This window comes from Triturus cristatus, chromosome 9 (genome assembly GCF_964204655.1).
Source record: "Triturus cristatus chromosome 9, aTriCri1.1, whole genome shotgun sequence".
NCBI classification, from domain to species: Eukaryota; Metazoa; Chordata; class Amphibia; order Caudata; family Salamandridae; genus Triturus; species Triturus cristatus.
This window is the reverse complement of record NC_140592.1, coordinates 277409334-277433592: the sequence shown is the minus strand read 5'-3', so window position 1 is coordinate 277433592 and position 24259 is coordinate 277409334.

Sequence of the window (24259 nt, the reverse complement as noted above, 5' to 3'; positions counted from 1 at the left end):
AGTGGTGGACCCTGGCTTCTGGCGACTCTGGCATTGGTGTGGCTGGGTTGGAGGCGGGCCAGGCTGGCGAGAGGACCTGGAGGCACTTGCCACCTCTTCCTCATCCCAAGCCATGAGCTGGTGGTGTTCATCTATGATGCCTCCATCATCTTGCACCGCAGCCAGGAAGCTATCTTTTGCCGGGAAAGGGGATCTCTAGTCACAGGGGCCACGTTTTACCCACACATGTATCATTTAACAATAAATATAAAATGTAACAAATTGGCCAGAATACCACCATTATCAAAAAGTGTTTTATTTAAGTTTAAAGGATATCCTAGTGAAAATAAACAGACATTTTGTGTGTAAATAGCCTCTCATTAATTAATAAGGCGTATATGCTTCACAATTAATATTATACTTCATAGTATATGTGCAACCAAAATGATTGCTACCGTGTCTGCTACGCTGCAGTCTGCAGCATCTTTTTGGGGAAGCTGTCATGTTCAATTTATTCACTTATTATATTTAATTCCAATGACCCTGCTCTTTTCTGACTGCCTCTTCAAATCTACCTTGACTCCAAACTTAGAGGAGGAAGATTGAATACTCTGTCACACATGTGACATATAACTAATCTCCTGTCCACCCTAAGTAGACAGTGTACAGATTAAAAACGATGCACTGCAGTACAGGGAAAGGAACTGAATATATTTTATGGGGCACATTTGTCACAGAGTGTCCTCTCCCCCAAACTCTAGATCAGGCACTTGGCCCCACATCACACCCTGGCCTTGCCCTCCACAACAAATTATTTTCAACAAATGAAGTTACCCTACTGCAAGGTAAACTAGAGGGAATAATTTAGGTAGAGGTTTAGCTATAGAATAGAGAAGTGTCACTGATCAGGTGCTATGCTTTTGCTAATTCAGTCACTGTGGTTAACGAACGACGAAAGGAAACAATTGGAGTAGGTGTAAATCTGTCATGGAAGCCATGAAATACAAGTCACTTGGACACGAAAATGTGGCACATGCCGAGAATGGATTTTACAATTTTTTGGTAGGCTGGGACAGAAGGAAAGAATGATGAAGTGAAGTACAAGCAGTAGGTGACTGAGTGGGCACTAGAAAACACATCTTGTTTTCGGTTTATAATGCATTGCAAACTTCGTAATGCCACACTGTGAACTAAATCAGGCGCACAGTGCAGTACCGAATTGAACCACACTGCAGTTAGGTGACCGGTGACGAAATGCTATGGGCAGAGAGTTGATGATTGGTGATATATCTGCCTTGCTCAACAATTACAGTATTGTCAATTAGACAAGCAAGGTGACATCCCACTTGTTCCTGCTATCGCTGGGACTGCCCCCCTACAACCTCCATCCCACTCCCTGCTTGGCTGCTGATGCTGGCTGCGGCACCAGTGATCTATGCGGCTAGAAAAAAAATCCCATAAATAACCTATTTTAGATACCAGATTTGCCACCTATGTAATTGTTAGAACAAAGTACAACAGCAATACCTCACTACAGCTCACTGAACAGTATCTTCTATCGAAACTGTCACTTTAGAAGGTTTGTTGTTTGATAAAATGTTAAAAATTCAAGTAGTAAAGTCAACCAAAAACTTCTTTCTCCTAATGGAGAGCCAAGTATGAGAGTGAAGCGCAATAAAGGGGTGGACTGGATTGGTCAATGAAGGACATATGGTATAGGTTGGCAATGGGATTTCATTTCTTTCCTGCCATGCTGCACTGTCATGGAAACTGCTGGTATACTGTATAAATGAGACAACATTGGGGGGTCCAAGACCATGGCCACTCTATCTCTTTCTCACTGTTTGATCAAGAAAGCCTTATTAACCAAACATGTTTGGTGAATAATAGCTTACTTGGGCCGGCACTCTTTTTCATAACACACACAGCAACTTCGTACTTTCTAAATCAGATAGCCTATTGCCCTAGTCGTAGTTTCCTAAGCCTAAAATTGCACTTTGAGCTACTAATGCAGTGCAACAAATGATATTTGCTTCTCCCTTCCTTTTGATGGGCCAAGACAGTCTCCCTTTGCAATTCATACTTCACATCAGGGAGATTGGGACTGTATTGCAACGTAAAAGCACAGAGAAGAGCGCTTTCACTCTGATATGCTACTATCTTAAAAGTGACAGGACAGGAGGAGTCTGCATCACTTCTTAAATCAGTCCAATTGAGTGCAGAGCACCTCACTATCTCACGCTGCATCGGAATCCACACAGTATAATTCATTTGAGTTCCACCACACTCCTATGTTGCAACACCCTCACTGTCAGGATGAGCCCTGACACCATGCACCACTACTCTCAGCCTAAGGCCCAGATGTCTCGAGAGTTTGTTGTTTGTGTTGGCCTTGCCTATAAGGATTGTTTTTTGTTTTTTTATTCTTTTTATTAAACAAAAGAACAAGCTTCAGGTACAAAGCAAATCCCAACATATATATACAGTTAATGTCAATGGCAACGCAGTTACAGAACACCTCAGCACGCAGCACACAAGTACATGTTACGCAATTGTGCACAACACTAGATTGAATTTTTCCCTTAACTCTCATAGGATAGCCTATACAACACACCTCATGGACCCCCTCACAGATCTCTATACAGCGTCAATGTCCCCTTTATTTGCTCCTACTGACGAGGGCAACTTTGATAGACCACCTGCTCCGCATTATGCCACCAGCTCATATCACACAGCCATGATGCCCCTGTCGGGGGCTCCACGGCTCCCCATGCATGGGCAATGTACCTCTTAGCGACCTCCCCCACTAAGGCTAGCCACAGCTTGGCCCACTGTGGCCATGTGATCTCTCCCATGACGCCCAGGATGTGCCATCTGGACTCCATTGGAACCTGCTCGTCCACTACAGCCTCCATTATGCAGGTTAGGCCCCTCCAGTACTTCTGAATCCTGGGACAGGACCACAGTATATGAAAGAAAAACCCCTTCCCAACACACCCCCTGGCACATAGCTCGGATCCACAACCATTAATATGGACCTGTACCATTCTCGAGGCATAAGACCTGTGAAAGATGCGGAGTTAAACAAACCTAAAGCGCGCCCAGATCGCTATGCCTCTGGGGCTCTGAACTTAGGGCCTTGACCCAGGCGTCATCCTCCAAAAGTCCCACATCAGATTCCTAGGCCTCCCTCAGGGAACCCAGGTAGTCCGGGAGTTGTTTACCAGTTTTTTTGTAAGTAAGAGACACCACTTTCTCAATCATGGGATCTAAGAGAAGTCTATCCTCCAGGGGGAATATTATGGAATCACAGTCCCTTCTTTCAAATGACAATGAAGGGCCGAACGCAGCTGTTGGTATCTAAGGAATTCACCTCCTCCCATTTGAAAGCACTCCCATAGGGTATCGAATGTCACCATTTTGCTACCCTTCCAGACATCCCCGAGTACGTCAATGCCAATAAGGCTCCACTTTCAGAAACCCGAAGTCATTATACTTCTTTCAAAAAATCTCCCTCCCATAGTGGAGTCTGCTCTGTGAGTTTCAACTCCCACCCAGTCATTTTAGTTGCCTTATGCCAAATGTCAATGACCATCTTTGTGTGTGTTGGCAGGTGTACAGAACCTCTACCCCTGCAGTACAGTTCAGCCAGATGAATTTGATTGCCCAAGGCCAGTCTGTCCACCCTATAAGCTGGTTCCTCAAGTGGGGAGAAGACCCATCCATTGACATTGATGAGGTGAGTGGCTCAGTAGTATTTCCTAATATCCAGAACTACCAGCCCCCCTTCATACACCCCATTCTGTAGTTTTTTTAGCACAATTCTGGGACAGCCCCCCCATAACACCTTGTGTAGCTCGGACTCGATCTTTTGAAAGAACGTTTCCTGTATCCAGTAAGGGGTGTTCTGGACGGCATAGAGTAAGCGTGGGAGGGCCATCATCTTCAAGAGGACTGCCCTGCCCATAAGGGAGATCGGGAGTCCCCTCCAGTGCACCGCATCGTCCTGTAATCTGTTCAGTTGCACCTGCAGATTCAATTGTGTGAATTCCTCCACAGACTTGGTTATCCAGATGCCCAAGTACTTAAACTTATCTTGCAGTAGCAGCTCCGAGCATTCCGAAGTCAAGACTGGAGGGTCACCCGCCAGTAAGAAAACCAAGGATTTGTCCCAGTTGATGCGGTACCCAGAGTAGGAACCAAAAGACTGTATTATGTGAATGAATCTATGGAATGTTTGTTGGAGCCTGTGCGCGTAGAGAAGGATATCGTCCGCATACAAGAATATGCGCTCTTCCAAGTCCCTGCCTATATCTATGCCCCTCAGTACTGGGTCTTTTGTGATCCACGCCACTAGTGGTTTCAGCGCCAGCACAAATAGCACCGGAGACAGTGGGCACCGCTGCAGCTTCCCCTGTGTTATGCAAAAGCTCTGGAAACAACCCCGTTGACCCTGACGCGTGCCGTCGGAGCAGTGTATAGCAACCATATCCACTTTTGCAGATTCGGGTCAATGCCCACCTTTTTCAGCACAGCAAAGAGGGAGGACCATTCGATGCTGTTGAACGTCATCCTCCAGTGAGACATCTGGCTGCATTTGGGTCATATGCATGACTCCATATAAGTGTCTCAAATTGAGCCTGTTGCTGCTATGCGGCATAAAGCCAGATTGATCTGGGTGGATCAGGGATTGTATGACAGCCCTCAAACGGTTTGCGATAATCTTGGCTAGAACCTTGGCCTCAAAACACAGAAGGGAAATCGGTCTGTAGGAGCTACAGAGGTCATGCGGTTTGCCCTTCTTGAGGAGTACCACTATAGTTGCCATTTTCGTGTTCTTACGGAGTTAGCCCTCACCAAATGCCTCCAGAAACATGTTGAACAAGTAAGGAGCTAGCTTGCCCGCCACACATTTAAACAACTCTGAGGGGAGCCCATTAGGGCCCACCGCTTTCCCTGATTGCAGGTCTTGCATGGCATTTTCTACTTTTTCCAGATGAAAGTCAGAATCCAGCACTTCCCTGTCCTCCGACCCAAGAGTCGGCAGGGATATATCTCATAGGAATTCCATACAATCCAACTCTCCCCACGTGGATTGGGACTGATAAATATTTTCATAGTACTTGGAAAAGATTTCTGTCAGGGCCGCCCCTGTTCCACGCTGTGTTCCCTCTATGGACCGAATCTCGGAAACCCAGTTGCGACTCCTGTCCCTCCTTTCCAGCCATGCGATCAGTTTGTTGGCCTCATCGCCCACATCATAAACTTTTAATTGTGTGGCGATCGCGTGAGCCCAAGCTGCATTTTCTGCTAAGTCTCAAAGGGATTTTTCCTTGAGTTTGTGTGTGTGCTTGAGCCCGCCAACGCCCCCAGTGTCAGCACTTTATGTTCACTTGAAAGCTAATATCTCCTGCTCAAGCTCCTCACACTGGGCTCGTTTTTCTTTACGTTGAGCATAGCTCGCCGCCTGTACAAAGCCCCTCGCCACAACCTTGTATGCTTCCCAGAGAATACGGGCGGAGCACACAGAGCCGGCATTTTCCGCAAAGTATTGTTTCATACGCTCCTCAAAGCGTTCTTGAAATTCCTGATCCCGAAACATAAAGGATCCAGTCTCGGAGGAAGAGACCAGTTGCGATGAGGCCCATGCAGCTGTATCACAACCGGTGAGTGATCTGATATCCCTTGCGCCTTGTGGCACCCTCCCTGGAAGAGACCCGCTGAGATAGTGTGCGTAAAAATATAATCCAACCGTGCTCCACTGCCTTGTACTGCAGAGATATGAGTGTAATGTCTTCTCCTGGGGTTGTGGCACCTCCAAAGGTCCACCAGTCCCAGTGCTTGCGCAAACGTGTACAGTGGTCGGGGCCCTTGTACCGTGAGGGGGTGAACTTCCCTATCCCCTTCCAGTGTCATCGTAGCATTCATGTCGCCCCCCCAGAAGCAAAATTCCCTGTGGGAATTCCAGTATGAGCTTGCTAAGGTCCAGGAATGTAATCTCATGCAGTCGCGGGGGAATATACACAGAGCACAGATTCACAACCTGTCCCTCCCAAGTTCCTGTCAGGGCCACATAACGTCCCAAGTGGTCACACCATGTGCGCTGTATCACCAGCGGTATCGCGTTTTTAATGAGTATGGCCGTGCTCCTGGACCCTGATGTGAAACCAGCGTGTGTCTGTAGTGTATTCCCATATCTATTAAGTTATTGCCTTTGAGGTGTGTCTCTTGAAGTATCTATGCAGATACTGTAGAACCCTAGTGCATTTAATTTTGTCCCCCAGGCCATTCACATTCCAAGAAAGGATTGTCAGCTTTCTAGTAGGTCGTGTAGCCATGTGGTTAGCCTATGACATTCCAGCCCCCCAGCAATCATAAACCCACCCCTTACATGCTGCAGTACCCGACCCGTTGACACAAATCTCAAGCCACAATTGTTGAAGCGCCTGTCCTGAAGCAAGAACCAACAAAGAAATAACATAAAGAATACAAAAACCCCTAACAGTGCCCCCCCACCCAGCAACCCTGCCTTATAGGTCTAGAACTACCCACATCCCAAAAAGCAGAGTGTCTGTCACCCAATAAAATAAATAACTGGTGTAGGGCTGACTGGCACCACCACCTGAAAGCGCCTTCTCCTGGGCCCTCGATTCCACCCCACAATGTATAATACAGCTGGAGCATACGTGGCATCATCTCATCCGGCAGTGTCCTGAACTTTATTGTCCCTCGAGTCTTATCATTTAACATTATCAGTAAATTCAGGTCTGTACCTTAATACACTCAGAGACCATGCAGCAGTTCACAGAAGACAACCATGTCCCTTACTTTACGGGGTACATTGCTTTGCTCATGGGGCTTCCAGAACGGGAGCTCCTGGATCTTGATTTTGACCTCTCTCCCTCTCTGTGCCAGATCAGAGACTCAAGATTGTGGTAGCGACTCCCACGCCAGTCCATTTCTTCACGACGCCTGTGTGTTCGAGGGAGCCCCCCCATCCAGCCATTGTTAGACCTCTGCAGGTGAAGTAAAAAACAAGGATTTATCGTTGGCGAGGACCTTTATGCTTGGCCGAGAAGAGCATCATATATTTTATCCCCTTCTCTCTGAGAGCACATTTCACCCCGTCAAATGTGCCCCTCTCCTGCTGCACTTTTAGAATCCGGGAAAAACCGTACTGTCGAGGTCTCGTAGGGGAGATCGCCTCGTACTCTAGCCACCTGCAAAATGGCATCCCAATCTCTAAAGTTCAAGATTCGAACTATGATTGTCCGATGGTGGGGCCCCCGGTTTCAGCTTAGGGATTGGAGCCCTATGTGCTTTCTCAACAGTAAACAAGGTGGACAGCCTATTAGGCTTAAGATAGTTCAAAGTAAGGTCTTCAATGAAGAGGTACATACTGGGGCCCTCTGCCACTTCTGGCACTCCCATCACCCTGCTATTATTGCGGCAGGCCCTCCCTTCCTGATCATCCAACCTCAAGGCCATCAGCTTATGTTGGTGCGCCAACTTTTGCACGTGTTCTTCCAGTTTTTGCGTTACAAAACGCCTCCCTTATGTTCTCCTTAGCCGATGTGACCCGCTCTGAGGTTTTGCGCATGTCCACTCTCATCAGGTTAATTTCAATTGTAACCTTGTCAATCTTTGTCTCTAGGGTCACACCAAAGGATTGAATTGCCAGCATAATCGATCCCAGGGATGGCTCCTCTCCGGCCATTGTGTCACCAAGCGCCCCATCCTCTGATGCCCAATCCGTGCCACCACTGTGGCCTGCCGATGACCTTGAGATAATGCATGGTTTAGTCATGATTGGGTTCACACTGTTTGAGTTCACAGATGCACTTCACCACCGGGCAGGCCCACTCCGTGCCACCACCGTGGCCTGCCAATGACCTTGAGATAATGCAGGAGCGCACTTCGATTGAAATATAGCTACCTTTCTCTAGCCTCAAGGAGTGCCAGAGCGCCCAGCCTGCAGTTCACATGGGCCCGCAGATTAGAAGGCTCTGTAGAAAAATCACAGGGCAGTCGTAAATAGAGCCCCCCGGCCCCTCTCACTCCTGACCCACCTAGACCGCAGGTCAATTCACTTCCCAAGTGTACCACGGCAGAGGGTCGTGCAGGGGAAGGAGCCGATTGTCGCACCCAGGGGTGCCTCATCGCACAAGTATATCACCCCTGTCGCCTACTAACACGGCTGAGTCCCCACTTAATCAATCATATTATTTGTAAGCGCACTACTTACCCGTGAGGGTTTCAAGGCGCTGGGGAATGCTGCTACTGCTCGAAAAGCCAGATCTTGAGGAGTGTTCTGAAGGTCAGCAGGTCTTGGGTCTGCCGTAGGTGGATGGGGAGGGTGTGCCAGGTCTTGGCGGCGAGGTGAGAGAACGATCTGCCGCCGGAGGTCGCTCTTCGGAAGCGGGGGACTGTGGCAAGGGCGAGGTCGGCGGAGCAGAGCTGACGGGTGGGGGTGTAGAAGCTGAGTCGTCTGTTGAGGTACGTTGGTCTGGTGTTGAGGAGTGCCTTGTGTGCGTGGGTGAGCTTACCCTCTTGTTGACGGGGAGCCAGTGCAGGTCTCTCAGGTGGGGTGTGATGTGGCTGCGGCAAGAGATGTCGAGGATGCTCTGGATGCGTTGGAGCCGTCTCAGGAGTTTGGCCGAGGCTCCTGCATAGAGGGCGTTTCCATAGTCCAACCTGCTGCTGACGAGGGCCTGGGTGACCGTTCTTCTCGTTTCAGTGGGGATCCACTTGTAGATCCTGCGGAGCATGCAGAGGGTGTTGAAGCAGGAGGAGGAGACGGCGCTGACCTGTTTTGTCATGGAGAGGGTGGAGTCGAGGATGACCCCTAGGTTGTGTGCGTGGTCGGTGGGTGTTGGAGTTGTTCCCAGTGCGGTCAGCCACCAGGAGTCGTCCCAGGCCAAAGGGGTGGATCTGATGATGAGGACCTCCGTCTTGTCCGAGTTCAGCTTCAGTCGGCTGTTCCTCATACATTCAGCGACTGCCTTCATTCATTCGCGAAGGTTGGATTTGGCAGTGTGGGGGTCCTTGGTGAGGGAGAGGATCAGCTGGGTGTCATCGGCGTAGGAGATGATGTTGAGGTCATGCCGATGGGCGACCTGGGCGAGTGGTGCCATGTAGATGTTAAACAGCGTTGGGCTGAGGGATGAGCCCTGGAGTACGCCGCAGATGATCTCGGTGGCTTCGGAGCGGGAGGGGGGAAGGAGGACGCTCTGTTCTGCCGGAAAGGAGGAGGTGGTCCAGTCCAGGGCCTTCTCTTGGATCCCGGAGTTGTGAAGGCGTGTTTGTAGTGTGTGGTGGCAGACCGTGTCGAAGGCGGCTGACAGGTCCAGGAGGATGAGGGCCACTGTTTCTCCGTTATCCAGGAGGGCCTTGATGTCATCAGTGGCAGTCGGTGCTGTGGTTGCTGCGGAACCCGGACAGGAAGGGTCCAGGATGTTGTTCTCCTCAAGGTAGTGGGTCAGTTGTTTGTTGACGTTCTTCTCGATGACCTTCGCCGGGAACGGGAGCAGGGAGTTAGGCCGGAAGTTCTTGAGGTCTTTGGGGTCCGCTTTGGGTTTCTTGAGTAAGGCGTTGATCTCTGTGTGCTTCCAGCTCTCCGGGAAGGTTGCTGTCTCAAAGGAGATGTTGATGACTTTCCGGAGATGGGGTGCGATGGCTGTGCTGGCTTTGTTGAAGATGTGGTGTGGGCATGGATCTGACGGAGATCTGGAGTGGATGGTGTTCATGATCTTGATGGTGTCGTTGATGTTGGTCCAGGAGAGCAGGCGGTTGGTGCGGATGGTGGTCGTGGGAGCAGACGTCTCAGTGGTTGTCGGGGCGGTCCTGGCATTGAAGCTGTCGTGGATGTCTGCGACACTGGAACTGCTCTTCACCTCATGCTGATAGCACTGGCTTGCACCAATCACTGGCCCCACGTTAGTGCTGATAAAATAAAGGTCCCGCAGGTACTCTTGCGCACTCCTCCAGACTGGCCAGGGTGGGACCTCCTGCCAGTCGCTTCACATCCGGCCTCTCCTCCTCAGGCTGCACTGGCGTAACACTGTAATCACCAGTGGGCTCACCTCAGCAGACGACACACAATCTGTGCGGCCCCCGGGAGCTGCAACATGGGCACAAAGTCCAGTGCAGACCGCAGGCCCCACGCAACAGATCTCGAATGCAGGAGATCCCGAGCCGCGCGCTCTGGGTGCGGGGCATGAAAGTACGCGACTCCGCCCCTTTTTGCTACGGATCTCGTTGCCGCTCTCAGGACAGGCTTTTCTTCTCCGCACATGGGCCGCTGCACCGTCGGGGGTCAGAAACACATCCCCGCTTCAGGACACTGCTGGAGTAGCAGCGGCGTCCGTCTGAACCTCCAGCTGTCGGATCAATACCGGATAATAGAGGCTTTATCAAAGGCCTAGTCAGAGCAGGCAAACTATGTCGCTATCTTGGCCGATGCCACGCCCAGTCATATGGATGGTTTTTGTGCAGGGAGGTGTCCCCTTCATGGACAAACAATCCAGGGTAGTGTGTAATGTATGTGGAACCCTTGCACCATGGTGCAAGGATGCCTGCATTGGCAGGTAGGCAGCACTTAGTGTCGAACCAGTATAGTGTGAGAGCAGGAATGCAACATATCTTGATAAATTAATGAATATGTTGCAGTTCTGCCCTCTCTCTTTGACGCAGCGCATCAAGTTGTTTCTCTACCCTGCACTGCATGAAATAAAAATTTTTTTTTAGGTAAGTGCAATTTTATTCAACCATAGTGCAATTACAAAACGGTAGAGGACGGTCTATATATTTATATATATATACATTCACTGAAAAAACCACAGGCCCCAGGGGCGCCACAGTCAGCCGGACCCCTCACTCGCACAAAACTCGTGCATTGTGGGTGTGCGAGTTATAGTTAGCTGAACCAACTATAACGGGGGAATTTCAATGGTTTTGCACGATTGAAAAGTCCAGCCAACCACAACGCCCCCGAAACCCACGGGTCCCCCAGCGAATTTCTACGTTTTTTTTTTTTTGAAAAAACCTTTATTTGACACAGCAGTTATGTACAGTCATGGGCCTACAACCTCCGAGGCCGGCCGCTAGTGTGCAAAAAGGAAAATCAATACAGCGAGCAAATGAGCAACCTGCACGAGGGGGCGGCTAATCGGCCCACAACTAGACTCCATACAACAAGAAGGTTTTGAATTAACATTTTATGAGAAAAAAACAACAGTACAAAACTAAAACCAGGCATGAAAACTATATAAGCAGGGACTTGCTCTCCTATGGGGGGGGCAGCCGCCTCTCAGCGGCACTATAGGCAAAAGCTAGTATTAGGCGAGGCGGGAGGGGGGGCAGGGAAGTACACATGTACCGATTCCAGGAAGGAACAGGAATATCCGAGCTAAGGGGACAGGGCTACATCGGAGGCGATCACCAGGGGGGGCGTGCATATATCACCACGGTAAGAATTCCACGGACCCCACATCTTCTTCCATTTTTGGGGTTTGCCTCTAGCAACATACACGGTTTTCTCCCGGAACATGCACCAGTCCATGTTTTCTCTCCACTTCGACACCGTAGGAGACCTACCCGAGCCCCACAGCTGCGCGATGTCTCTTTTGGCTATCATATTACCCAGAGTCACCCAGCGCTCCTGGGCCACGTCACAATCAGTCGGTTCCCACACATTCAACACACAGCGCCGCGCCTCCGGGAGTAGGGCCACACCAGTGACCTCCTCCATCACTGCATGCACCCTAATCCAGAACCGGACAACCACTGGACATTCCCACAAAATATGCAGAAAAGTACCAAGCAGGCCACAGCCACGCCTACATAAACCATCACTCGAATATCCCAAGCGAAGCAAGCGGGGACCGGTAACATAGACCCTGTGTAGTATCTTTAACTGCACAAATCTGAGGCGAGCGGGTATGGCCACCTCTCTCGGCGAGGCTACAGCCGCAACCCAGTCCTCATCATCCAGCTCTAGGCCATCAGCGACCCATGCTTCTCGCAGGCGGGTGAGGAGGTCAGCGCGAGTATTAATCATTTTTTTATAGATCAGGGAAATGGTGCTGTCTGGCAAGTAACCATCAAGTATGGAGAAGTGTGGCTCAATGGTTGGAGTGGCAGTCCTCGATGCAGAGCACTGGTCCGGGACCAGGGTTCGATTCCCGTCGCGGCAGGGTCTCGGGCTATAAATTCCGCGGACCGGATATTCTCGCCTCAGTGCCTATTCTAATCATGGGTCCCACGCTGCAACTCTGGGCAATAGCTTGCTTAATCTCCACAACGGCCCCAACAGCGCTGGGATGCCTGGCCTCACCATGGGGGTGCCCAGGAGTGGACACCTCACATGGAAAGCCAGGAAGGGTTCCTTCAGCGGGATGAGTACAGCGCTGAGATACCCGTAGTGGTGATCGGCGCTATATAAATACCTATACATTTACATTTACATACGGTCTTCCAAAGGGGAGGCCTCAGGGATATCAGCCGGGTTCGGAAAGGCAGAAAGCAGGGCGTGGCGGATCTGCGCGTAACGAAAGAATTCCCTATCGCTCAGGCTATATTCGGCCCGAAGGACATCGAACGTTTTAAAAGCGCCCTTCGCCCACAGATCCCCGACGCGGCTAATACCAATCGTGTCCCACTTCTCAAATCCCTTAGTGCGCCACAGCCCGCCCAACTCTTCAGAAGCATACAGCGGAGTCGCCTGAGTCAGGCGACCCTTCCAGCCCGTAGCAGCAGTGGCGCTGTGCCATGCGCGTACAGCATTGTTCGTGGGGCCCGTGAGTTTAGCGCGTCCCTTCTTGGAATAAAGCATTCGATTGAAATCCCCACCCGGCAACAGTAGCTTATCCATCTCATACGCGGGGTTCAAAGCCGGGCCATACGTCCCATGGTTCACTGCCACCAGCTGGGACGCCCAGTAATACCGTCTGATATCAGGAAGAGCTATGCCACCATCGTACCATGGAAGAGTCAGCTTAGCAAGAGCGATGCGTGGTCTCCCATCCCACACCAGCTGTCGCTGCAGGCTTTCCACCTCCCGAAAGTATCGTGCAGGCACCACGTCCAGCGTATTCTGTAGGGCGTACAAAAAACGTGGCAGAGACATCATTTTAAATAAGGCCGCCCTGCCCAGCGGCGATAACGGAAGCCTCCGCCACCGGACTACGTCCGCCCGAAGCCGCTGAAGCGGCGGCAGCAGGTTCAGAGAGTAACGATCCGCTGAACTCAGGGAGATGTGAATGCCTAAATATTTAAATCCAGCCGGAGAGATTTGAATCAGACAGCCGCGAGGGAGAAGAGGGTGGTCGCCAACCAACACATATACACAGGACTTAGCCCAATTAATAACAAGCCCAGAATTGCGGCCGAAGGAGGTCAAAACATCGAACATCACCATCAATGATTTCCGCGGCGAGGTGAGGTAGAGCAAAATGTCATCAGCGTATAGTGACACACGGTCCTCAAACGTCGGAGTCCACCGGATACCCGCCATAGAGGGTTCCCACCTCAGCCATGCCGCCAGGGGTTCCAGCGCAAGAGCAAAAAGAAGCGGGGACAAGGGGCAACCCTGGCGGGTGCCCCTCCCGAGCACAAAGGGGGCAGACACCCTACCATTCACCACCACCTGCGCCAGCGGCTCCACATACAACAGTTTCACCCATTTAATGAATCCGGGTCCAAAACCAAACTTGGCCAGTGCTGCCCAAAGATACGACCATTCCAGCGTATCGAACACCATCGTGGCGTCCAAAGACGCCAAAATGGTGGGCTCCTGGATACAGTCGACTTTTGCGAGAACTCCATGTAAGCGCCGCAGGTTCAGCGCGGTGTTGCGATGCGGAATAAAACCAGACTGATCCGGATGAACCAGGTCACCAATTACAGTAATCAATCGATTTGCCAGGACCTTCGCAAGAATTTTTCGTTCGGCATTCAGGAGTGAGATAGGCCTATAGGATGCACAACCGTCTCGCGGCTTCCCCTCTTTGTGGAGAACCACAATCGTTGCAAGCCGTTGGTCCAACGAAAGGGAGCCCACCTTAAGCGATGGATTAAACATCTCACGGAGATGAGGCGCCAGCGTCTCAGGACGAAGCTTGTATAACTCGATCGGCAGACCATTCGGGCCCAAAGCCTTTCCGGAGCGGAGTGCGCGAATCGCCAGTGCTATCTCATCATTCGTCAATGCCGCGTCCATCAAATCCCTGTCGGAGACAGAGAGGCATGGCAACGTAATATCTCGTAACAATTGACGAGAGTCATCCTCCGGCCTATCCGAAACCGACGTATAGACGTCACGCAGATGATCTGCAAAACAAGTCACTATCTCTCCGGGATCCGTGACACTCACACCGTCAGCACGCACAATCACCAGAACCACTCGATTCACTCTTTCGCTCTTTTCCAGCCACGCAATCAGTTTTCCAGCCTTGTCACCCACATCATACAAGCGCCCCTGCTGTTCCCGACTAGCGAGCTTCGCAGCATTCGTAACCAGCGCCCTATAGTCCGACTGCTTAAGGCTAAGGGCGTGAAGTTTCTCCCTCGTGACTCCCCGCCCAAGATCCCCTTCCATACTAGTTATGTCAGACTCTAGGTGCACTACCTCTTCGTTTTTACGCTTTTTAGCAAGGGAAATCAGGGATAGCGCCTGCCCACGGATCACCACCTTAAAGGCCTCCCACAATGTCAAAGCTGACGCGACGGAACCCTGGTTTTCCGCGAAAAACCAGTCCAGGGACTTCACCAATTGGGCACGAACTGTGGGGTCACGGAGATACCAGGGGTTAATCGGCGCCACCCTCCCCCCAGCCCCCAAGGCAATATCCAAGTGGAGCAGCACCGGGGAATGATCCGAGATGCCACGAGCCAGATGTTTAACTTCCCCAATCATTGGGGCTTGGGCGGCCGGCATCAGTACATAATCCAATCTAGACAGGGAGCCGTGGGCCCCAGAGTGAAACGTAAACTGAGCCAGCCCCGGGTGTATCGTTCTCCAACAGTCAACCAGTCCCATAGTGTCAATAAAACCACCTAACCAAGAATGCGCCCCAGGGAGGTCTCTGGGCGGGTGCCGATCCTCTCTACCAGACACAACAGAGTTAAAATCCCCACCAACCAGCAACAGGCCCTCAGGGAGCCCAAGCAATAGACCTCCCAGATCCGCGAAGGTGGTAGTCTGCAACCCAGGGGGGACGTAAACTGAAACCAAACATAAAGTTCTACCCTCCCACCGGCCAACCAGCCCTACGTAACGCCCCCGGTCATCGTGCTTCACCTCATCGATTTCCAGAGGGAGAGAGGCTCGAACCATAATGCCTACCCCTCTGGACCCAGTAGTAAAGCCGGAATGGGCCATCAAACGGTAGCCCCGTCTATTCAATGCCTGACAGGAGTTGCCCACCAAATGCGTCTCTTGCAAGAAGACGATATCAGGAGAGAGACGCTTCAGATATTGTAGCACCACCCCTCGCTTCACACGATCCCCCAACCCATTGACATTCCATGTTAAGATATGCAACCCCCTACCCCCCATCCCAACCACAGCAATCGTCCCACCCACTACGAGAGCAAAAAACAAAACATTGATCACCTGGTGTAAAACTAACCTGAAACAACAACAACTCCCCCACCACCACCCCCCCAACTCCCATGACACCCCCCCACCCTGCACCCCTGCACTAGAACATCTAGCCACCCCAACTCGCAGTGTGCCTGTCGCCCTGACATAAACCTAGTCTACGAAAAGAAAGAAAACTCCCCCGGAGGAGGAAGAGTCTCACCAGATACCCCGCAGCCCCCCAACACAAAAGGAAGGGCAATGCAGTCCCATGTACTAGGTCACCCCTGACCAAAGTCTGAGTTCAACACACGATTAGCCAGGAACAATAGTTCAGTAGTTCACGGGTGCTCCGCCGAGCCACCCCCGTCGTCCTCAGTCCGTTCATCTCCCCCGCGCCGACGATGCAATGTATCAAGCCATTCCTCCACCGCATCAGGCCGGTCGAAAAAGTGGGTTTGGTCCTCCAGTTCAACACGAAGCTTAGCCGGGAAAAGCATGGCGTACTTCAGGCCCATGTCTCTCAAACGCCGTTTCACAGTCAGAAACCCCATGCGCTGTTTTTGGACTGTCTGAGTAAAGTCAGGATAAAAGCTAACGTCCACGTTCTCATACTTCAGCGGGCCATTTACACGGGAGGTCTGTAGGATGGCGTCGCGGTCCCTAAAGTTAAAGATCCTGGCGATGATGGGACACGGTGGGGCCCCCGGCTTCGGTCGACCCCCCGGGACTCTGTGGGCCCGCTCCACCATGAAGTATTTACTGAGGCCCTTCGGCACGAGGTGGTTCAGGATCAATTCCTCCACAAAAAGATCCACTGACCCATCCTCCGACCTCTCCGGCACACCTACAATGCGCACGTTGTTTCGTCGTGCCCGACCTTCAAAATCCTCCAACCGCTTGGCCGAGAGGTCGGTGAGGGCCCTCAGACTGTGAAGCTCCGTCTGCATGTCAGTAACATCTTTCGTGAGGCCCGAGGTCGTGAGAGCAAGTGAATTGACCCTGTCGCTGGTTTTCGAAAGGTCCGCTCTGAGTAGGTTAACATCAATTGACACGGTGTCCAGCTTGTGGGCCAGAGAGTCAAACCGCTGGCCAACCGATTCCTTCATGGCGTCGATGGCACCCATGACATCGTTAAGTGTCAGCTCCGCCGAGGATGACGGTCCCTCTCGAGCCACCTCTGCGGGCCCACTCGGACCAGGAGACCCCTTCTGATGGGCATACCGATCCATGTTATTCGTCTGCACATAGCCACCTCTCCGGGTAGCCTTGGGCCTTAGCTTGTCCCCGTCTAGTCAGGCCGCCATTACACGGCAGGGGAAACCAACCACCGGATGCCCGTGTGTTGCAGTGGTTCCCGGGGGGGGGGGGCACACCGCAATCAGTGGTAGACAGCTCCCACTACCGATCTCACCCGCCGGCCTCCGGGCTGCTCAGATGTGGAGCCTTCACAGGCACCCGCTCTCCACGTCACTGAGGAGAGTCAAAAGCGAAAGTGAAACCCGGGGTGCACGGGTCAGCCCGATGATCCGGATCCGTTGTTGTTCAATTGGGACATGGGGAAGATGCCAACCCGAGCCCGGGGCAGCGTCGCGGAGCAGGCCTCTTTCCCAAAAACCGAAGAAGTAAAGTTCCCAGAGTCCGATTTGAGTTTTGAGAACAGGGGTGTCCTCAGCGTAGGTTCACCCGTAGTATTCCTTCAAAAGATCAGGATGAAATCCAGGAGAATCGTGGGAGGCTGCGTGAGTCTCGGGAGCCCTGTGCCTACGCGTCCATCATGGTTGCGCGCTAGGCTCCTCCCATGAAATACATTTTAATACCTTTGTGTCCCTATGGACTCAGCAAATAGATGATAGACCCTGGCATATTGCTACATCACATGCCCACTTCTTTCAGAAGAAAGACAGTGGACAAACCTTCAACTGCAAGCACTCTCCGATGCAAAGTGCATTTATTTAAGTGAGTGGCACACATTAACATTAAAAAACACATGCAATTTGCCTCATCATTGTACTACCCTCATAAATAAAATGTCTCTTTTGCATCAGAGATCACATGGGTTCACAATAATTGTTGCAAAGATAGATCTATATATCTATTCTATATATTTATACATGTATATGTATTCATTGAAAAAATAAAAGGTTACAGGGACGTTATAGTTTGGCTGACATTTCACTCGTACCAAACCAGAGAAATTCAGCAGTTATATAGTTTGTTGAGCTAACTATAACTTACGGCCCGCAATGCACTGATTATGACCTCACATATTACATCACTCATGAAATGGTCAGTAACATCACTCATGACATCACTGATGACATCTCAAATGATATCACTGATGACATCATACATAGAACTACTCACACACTCACTTACACCACATACAACATCACATACACCCACTTCCACACAACCACTGACATAACCATTCACAGACCCATACAAATACTCACACACCTACTCACTGATTTATTTAGCCACTCACACATCAACTCACCCATACAGGTACTAATGCAACCACTTACAGTTCCAGCTGTAGCCATGTCTAAAGTTACTATTAAAATTAAGATAGGGAAAACGCCTTTTGGGACACCACTTTTTCTTAGCCCGCTCTTGACGGATCACCCTAAAACTTTCAAGGCACCACTTTGTGTGCCAAACAGGATCCCCCTTTACCCTGAGCCTAACACCAGGATATTTGCTCCCACAACCCAGTGGCCTGCTCGTAAGCAGCCACCAACCGGAGGCTCCCTATCCCCCATTGGATAACATTGGGCCTCAGCACTCTGCACCCATCCGCCCAAGTGCCGCTGAGGGTGTAACAAGAGTGCGTCCTTGACCCTGGGGGAACTCTTGTTCTAACCCCCAAATCTCAACCCCAAAAACCGAGTACTTGACTGTTTTTCACTGAAAAATGTTCTAAGTGTGGAGTTGATTTTATTGAAACCTGAAAAATTACAACTGTGCAAAACTTACCTTTTTATTTAGCAAATGTCCCAGTGTGATATCCAGGCATATCACACTGAGTAGAAAAAGTAACTTAAAAAGTAATCTAAAAAGTAACTAAAAAGTAATCTGTACAGTAATTTCAATACCTTGACTTACCTGTATTTCAGAAAACTGCAAGTGAACTTGCATTCACTTCCAAACACTGCATAATATTTGCAAAGCATTTATTTCACTTACCTGTGCCCGGCTTGGCTTGGTTCTAGAAATAAAATAACTTAATCATTTTTTCATACAAACACAATTGGTTTATGTTCAGTCTTTGAGTGGGTGACATCATTTGCTGATTGAGTGTGTACAACTTATGCTTAACCCTACCCTCTGATAGAGACTTACGGCTCGCCAACACTACCACAAATAGAGAGTAAGGTGCTATCTACTTTTACCTCTGCCTATCTTTGGGGTTCCACTGGACTCTGTGCACACTATACCTCATTTTGGTATAGTATATACAGAGCCAGCTTCCTACACAATGAATGCGGAGGGCATCGCCCTACACAATGAAGTCTTGCTAAGGCTACGCAAATCCCACTGGATACCAACTGTGATCCTATTCCTACTGACTTGCAGAGAGATGACACAGACCCTGTAGATTCTGCCATGGAGGGGCAATAGACTGTTGTAGTGCCATTAACGGGAACACCCCTTTAACCCTACATAAATGGGGTATACCTTTAGTAGAACTCTCCCTTAACCAGTCAGCGAGCTCACATGCAGAAGAGCATTGGGCGGGGGCATCACGGCAACATACCACTAACATTTACTCCCCCCCCATTCTTTTACTTACTTTGTCCTCATTTTGTTGTATCCTAATCTCCCAGTTCAAAATCTGTGTTACCATACTCTTGTATTACATAGTTTTCATGGGCTCCATGGTGGCACTTCCTCCATAGTTGGTGTCTGTATCTGGTCCTCATATATGATTATATTGTTCATCCTTCATTTCACTCTGTATGTCCTCGTAGATCCAGACTGCCCCGCTCTCCTGGGGCCACTCATGTAGTTAAATCATGCATGCAAATGCTGTTTCTTGCTTTCTACAGATTTACGGAAACAAATGAGAGTAAAGTGTTATGTAGAAATGGAATTTTACCTTCAAATTGGAAGAAGGAAGGAGTACAAGTTTCTCACAGTAGGAAATATACTAAGAAAATAGAGAGTTTATCAGGGAGACACAAACAGTTTAAGGAGTTATGAGCTAAAATGTTTCGAAGTAATATTGAATTTGCTTTAAAAGGATGAAAAAATGTATGAGGAGTAGTGCTGCATTCAAGCAAAAGCAACATATTGAGAGCATTGTTGAGAAAGAATTGGCTATGAAGTGAAAACTATTTATCTTAATATTGAATAGAATGAGGACATAAGACAAAACAGCATTGTGTATGAAAAAAAATGTAGAAAAAGGTTTATTAACAGAACTCATTTTTGGAAGATTTTTAAGGTGAATGGAAACATACCTCTAGTACAGAACCTTATTTTAATGAGGAAAGCTAGTTCCAAGAGAACAGACTAGGATGCAATTGATACAACTGGTTGTTGTTATGAGGTAAAAGGCGGTACTCCTATTGCAAAGGAGGAGATGTTGTTTAGGAAAGTTGAGAAAGTGATAGCTGAAGAGGTACAAAGACGATATATACAAGCCCCTGTATACGTGTGGAACTCTAGTAGTATTTGCTGCATTCCGCAGCAATCAATTGACATATTTAGAGAATTTTTACTTGAATTTCCAGTTAGAAGTATCAAGTGGAAAACTGCAGTTTTGCAAGGATTAGATCCATGCAAAGTCAGGGAGTACAGTAATTTATAGGGACATTCACTGGCATGTCTATCACAGAAAGTGTGCAGTAGCAGTTTCCATCACTTCAGGATGTTAGCTGTGCATCACCCTAACATGCAAATATTGGGTATGAGACTTTACTACATGAAAACTCCTGCCTTACGCTTAGGAGAGATTAATAAAAGTCTATTGCATGGTACAGTAGCAGACGCAGAAAATGTTTGTGAGGATATTCAGTTTTGTTTCTTTGGTCTTGAAGAAAAGGTTTAACAACGTTTCTTCAAAGAAACCAAACTGTGTTTCCATTTTTTGTTGATGCACTCACTAAAAAAATTCAAACTCGGAATGTTGGTCTGTATTTGAAAAGCAAAAAAGAGAGCAATGATAAGTAGCAACAATTTGCTGCTTATTTATTTGTAGAATAACGGTTTGATTTCAGCACACTTCAAATTATGTGTAAGTACTGCTATGATAAGTTGAGGGATAATAAAATACCAGCTAGAGCAGTCCTCAACAAGTTAGAACTAGTTTAAATCCCACCAGAACTTCACAATTTAAAAGTTTACGAATCAATTCTGATACAATGTATACATCCTTTCCAAGCTATAGTCCATATCGACACGAAGACAGGAAAGTTACCTTCAACTGAGCTCCAGACTGGTCTTAAAGGTAGAGTTGTGCACTTGCAATTATATTTCAAGCAGAATCTTGAACCTATAGGGGTTCAGAGAGGTTTTGAAGAAGCACTTGTTATTCTAATCAATGGTGTCCCTACCAAGAATGAAAAAATATACCAAGAGTTAGTAGATGTAAGTAAAATAAGAAAAGCAACATTATATCTTGTACAAAATAACATTTACTATAAAAATGTAGATGTTTTTCAAGATATTACACATATGGAGGATGACACATTACCACCAAGAGCTCAGATTGAAAAGGTGGATGGATCCATATTAGAAGAAATGTATGAACACTACAGTATTCATCCTCTGCATTCTAAAGGGATTATTGGTGATGTTATTGATCTCTTTCAAATAAAAGAAAGGGAAAGGTGCACCCTTAAGGTTGTGGAAGAAAAGTTTGGAAGCTCGCTGCTTGCCACATCTGTTTCCTGCTGGAGTAGGTGGTAGGCATGATGACCGGCCTGTACCAGCAGCTGAGTAAAGATCAACTAGACTTTATTCAGAGGACCCTAGATTTTGCCAGTGTATTCCATATATATTTCATCTAATATTTAAGAGTGACTTGTCTGGGCTATCTTATGCAGTATATCATATTCTGAATAGAAGAGTGAATCTGCAAAATCTCTCAGCAAGGGAATTTGTTGACAAAGTTCAAGGAAAAGATGGAAACCTAGAATACAACTTGATTAATCTGATAGTGCGTGGCGTGGGTGAGCTGAAATGCATATTGCGGAACCTAGGCGAACATTTTTGGTTTCTAACACTAAGTTGTGCTGAGTATGCATGGGATGACCTGCTTGAATTCTTGTGAGAAGTAAACTTAAAAATAAAAGACATCAATCTGAAGACACCAGGAGAACTTTGCTCATTGAACCCTAAAAGCGTTTGCAGATATTTTAACCACAGGGTTAAACGATGATGACTTATCATCTGCAACAAAACTAATCCTCCTCTCGGCGAAGTAACAGATTTGTTTTGATGCGGAAAGGTGACCTGAAGTTTGGAACAGAGATTGAGGAGTCTGTCTTATCTTTCATACAACAGTATGTGACATGCGCCATCCCAAAATACACTGCTGACAAGGGCTTGAGACCACAAGTTCTACAATTTCAAAATCATAGATGTGGAAAATGCTGTCAACAAAAATACAGATGCAAAGAAATTTTTTACACAAGATGTTGTTTAGGATTCCCATGGCCTGTCATCCCGGAAGGAAAAGTGATCAGCTCATTGTCTGAAGTCAGACACTCCATGACACGGAAATCACCAAAAATAAATACAACCTCAGAAGAACAGAGGCTTCCTAGTATATCAATGACTAAAACCCTGTGATTCGAAGATGTGGATCTACAATTTGTTGCCAACAACTCCATAACTGTTGCACGCTACATGACTTCATATATAAAAAATAACAGAGAAGACTGAGATGAAAGAGATGTGGGAGGAGATTTCACCTGAGAAAAGTCTTACCAAGAAATTGTACAGTTTCAGTTTGAAAATGCTTTCTCACAGAGAAATTGAATACGATGAATGCTCGGACAGGTTGAGCTCGGCTAGTTCGCTCTCAAGTCAAGAGGAATTATGTGGTTCAGCTTAGGCCTTGCAAAAACTCGAAATAGAGTACTAAAGTATTTTCCAGAAATACAGTACCTTCCATGAAATTGATCCAGAGAGTACAGACATTCTGAAACCAAACATGCTGGATACATGCTAGCCAAGAAGGAGTGCCCATTTTTAAAACATGTGTCTCTAAGATGTACTTTGGCGCTACATATTTAGAAGTAATGTAACTGAAAACCTAGAAGAAGGAAGATATGCAGTACTTGGATGTGATGGATATTTGGTGAGACACAACAAAGAAAATCTAATTAACCATAGAAAGCTTAGTTACCAAACTCAAGAGAGAATAGAGTTTTTCTACTTGGCGCTTTTGCAGTTGTTCAAGCCATTGCGTGCTGAATCAGATTTACTTGGAGACTATGACTGTTTCTATTCTGTGAAAGACAGCATTGAGTGTTCAGTCTTTCCTACCTATTTTCTCAAACAAGTGAAGTATCATTTTACATGGGATGCTAAGGTGAATGCTGGGTGGTAAGACATTTGTGCTGGCACGGTGATCCCACACAGAAATGTGAGGAAGATGTGATTTTTTTCAGCTAAACTTGAGGTTTGCAGGAGATTTTGGGTAGGAAAACGTTGGGGATCCACACAAGCCATATCTCCCTGAACTTCCCCGAGTGTCTAGTTTTTAGAAATGTGTGGGCTTGGTAGTTTTCCTTAGATGGCCTCCGACCTCAGGGCCAAAAACCCAGGTGCCCCCCCTTGCAAAGCCAGGTTGTTTTGTGATAGGTAATTTTAATTTTTTTTAAAAATATTTTTATTAGCATTTTTAACCAATACAAAAACAACTAGCATGTCACAAATAGTCACCTGTGATAGGTAATTTTGATGTCTTCACAATATGTTTTGGGCCCTTACCTGTCACGGGTACTTTGCCCACCCACACAAGTAAGGAACCATTTTTATCAGGAGACCTGGGGGAACACTGGGTGGTAGGAAATTTGTGTCAGCCTTGTGATCCCACAACTTTCTCACACAGAAATATGAAAATAAATTGATTTTTTCAGCTAAATTTGAGGTTTGCAAGGGATTCAGGGTCGGAAAACGTTGAGAGATCCATGCAAGCCATATCTCCCTGGACTCCCCCGGGTGTCTAGTTTTCAGAAATGTGTGGGTTTGGTAGGTTTTTCTAGATAGCCGCCGAGTACGGGGTCAAAAGCCCAGGTGCCCCTCTTGCAAAAGCAGGTTGTTGTGTGATAGGTAATTTTGATGTCCCTATAATACGCTTTGGGCCATTCCCTGCCGTGGGGACTTGGCCCACCCACACAAGTGAGGTACCATTTTTATCGGGAGACTTTGGAGAATGCGGGGTGGTTCAGAATTTTGTGAATCCACGCAGATTCCAGAACTTTCCATCACAGAAATGTGGGGAAAATGTGTTTTTATTTTACATAGTTTGAGAGTTTCAAGGGATTCTGGGTAACAGAAGCTGGTGAAAGCCACACAAGTCCCCCCATCCTGGATTTCCCTTGGTGTCTAGTTTTAAAAAATTTACAGGTTTACTAGGTTTCCCTAGGTGTTGCCAGAGATAGGGTTCAAAATCCACAGCTAGGCACTTTGCAAAAAGAAGGTCAGTTTTCACTGTAAAAATGTGGTGTGTCCACGTTGCAT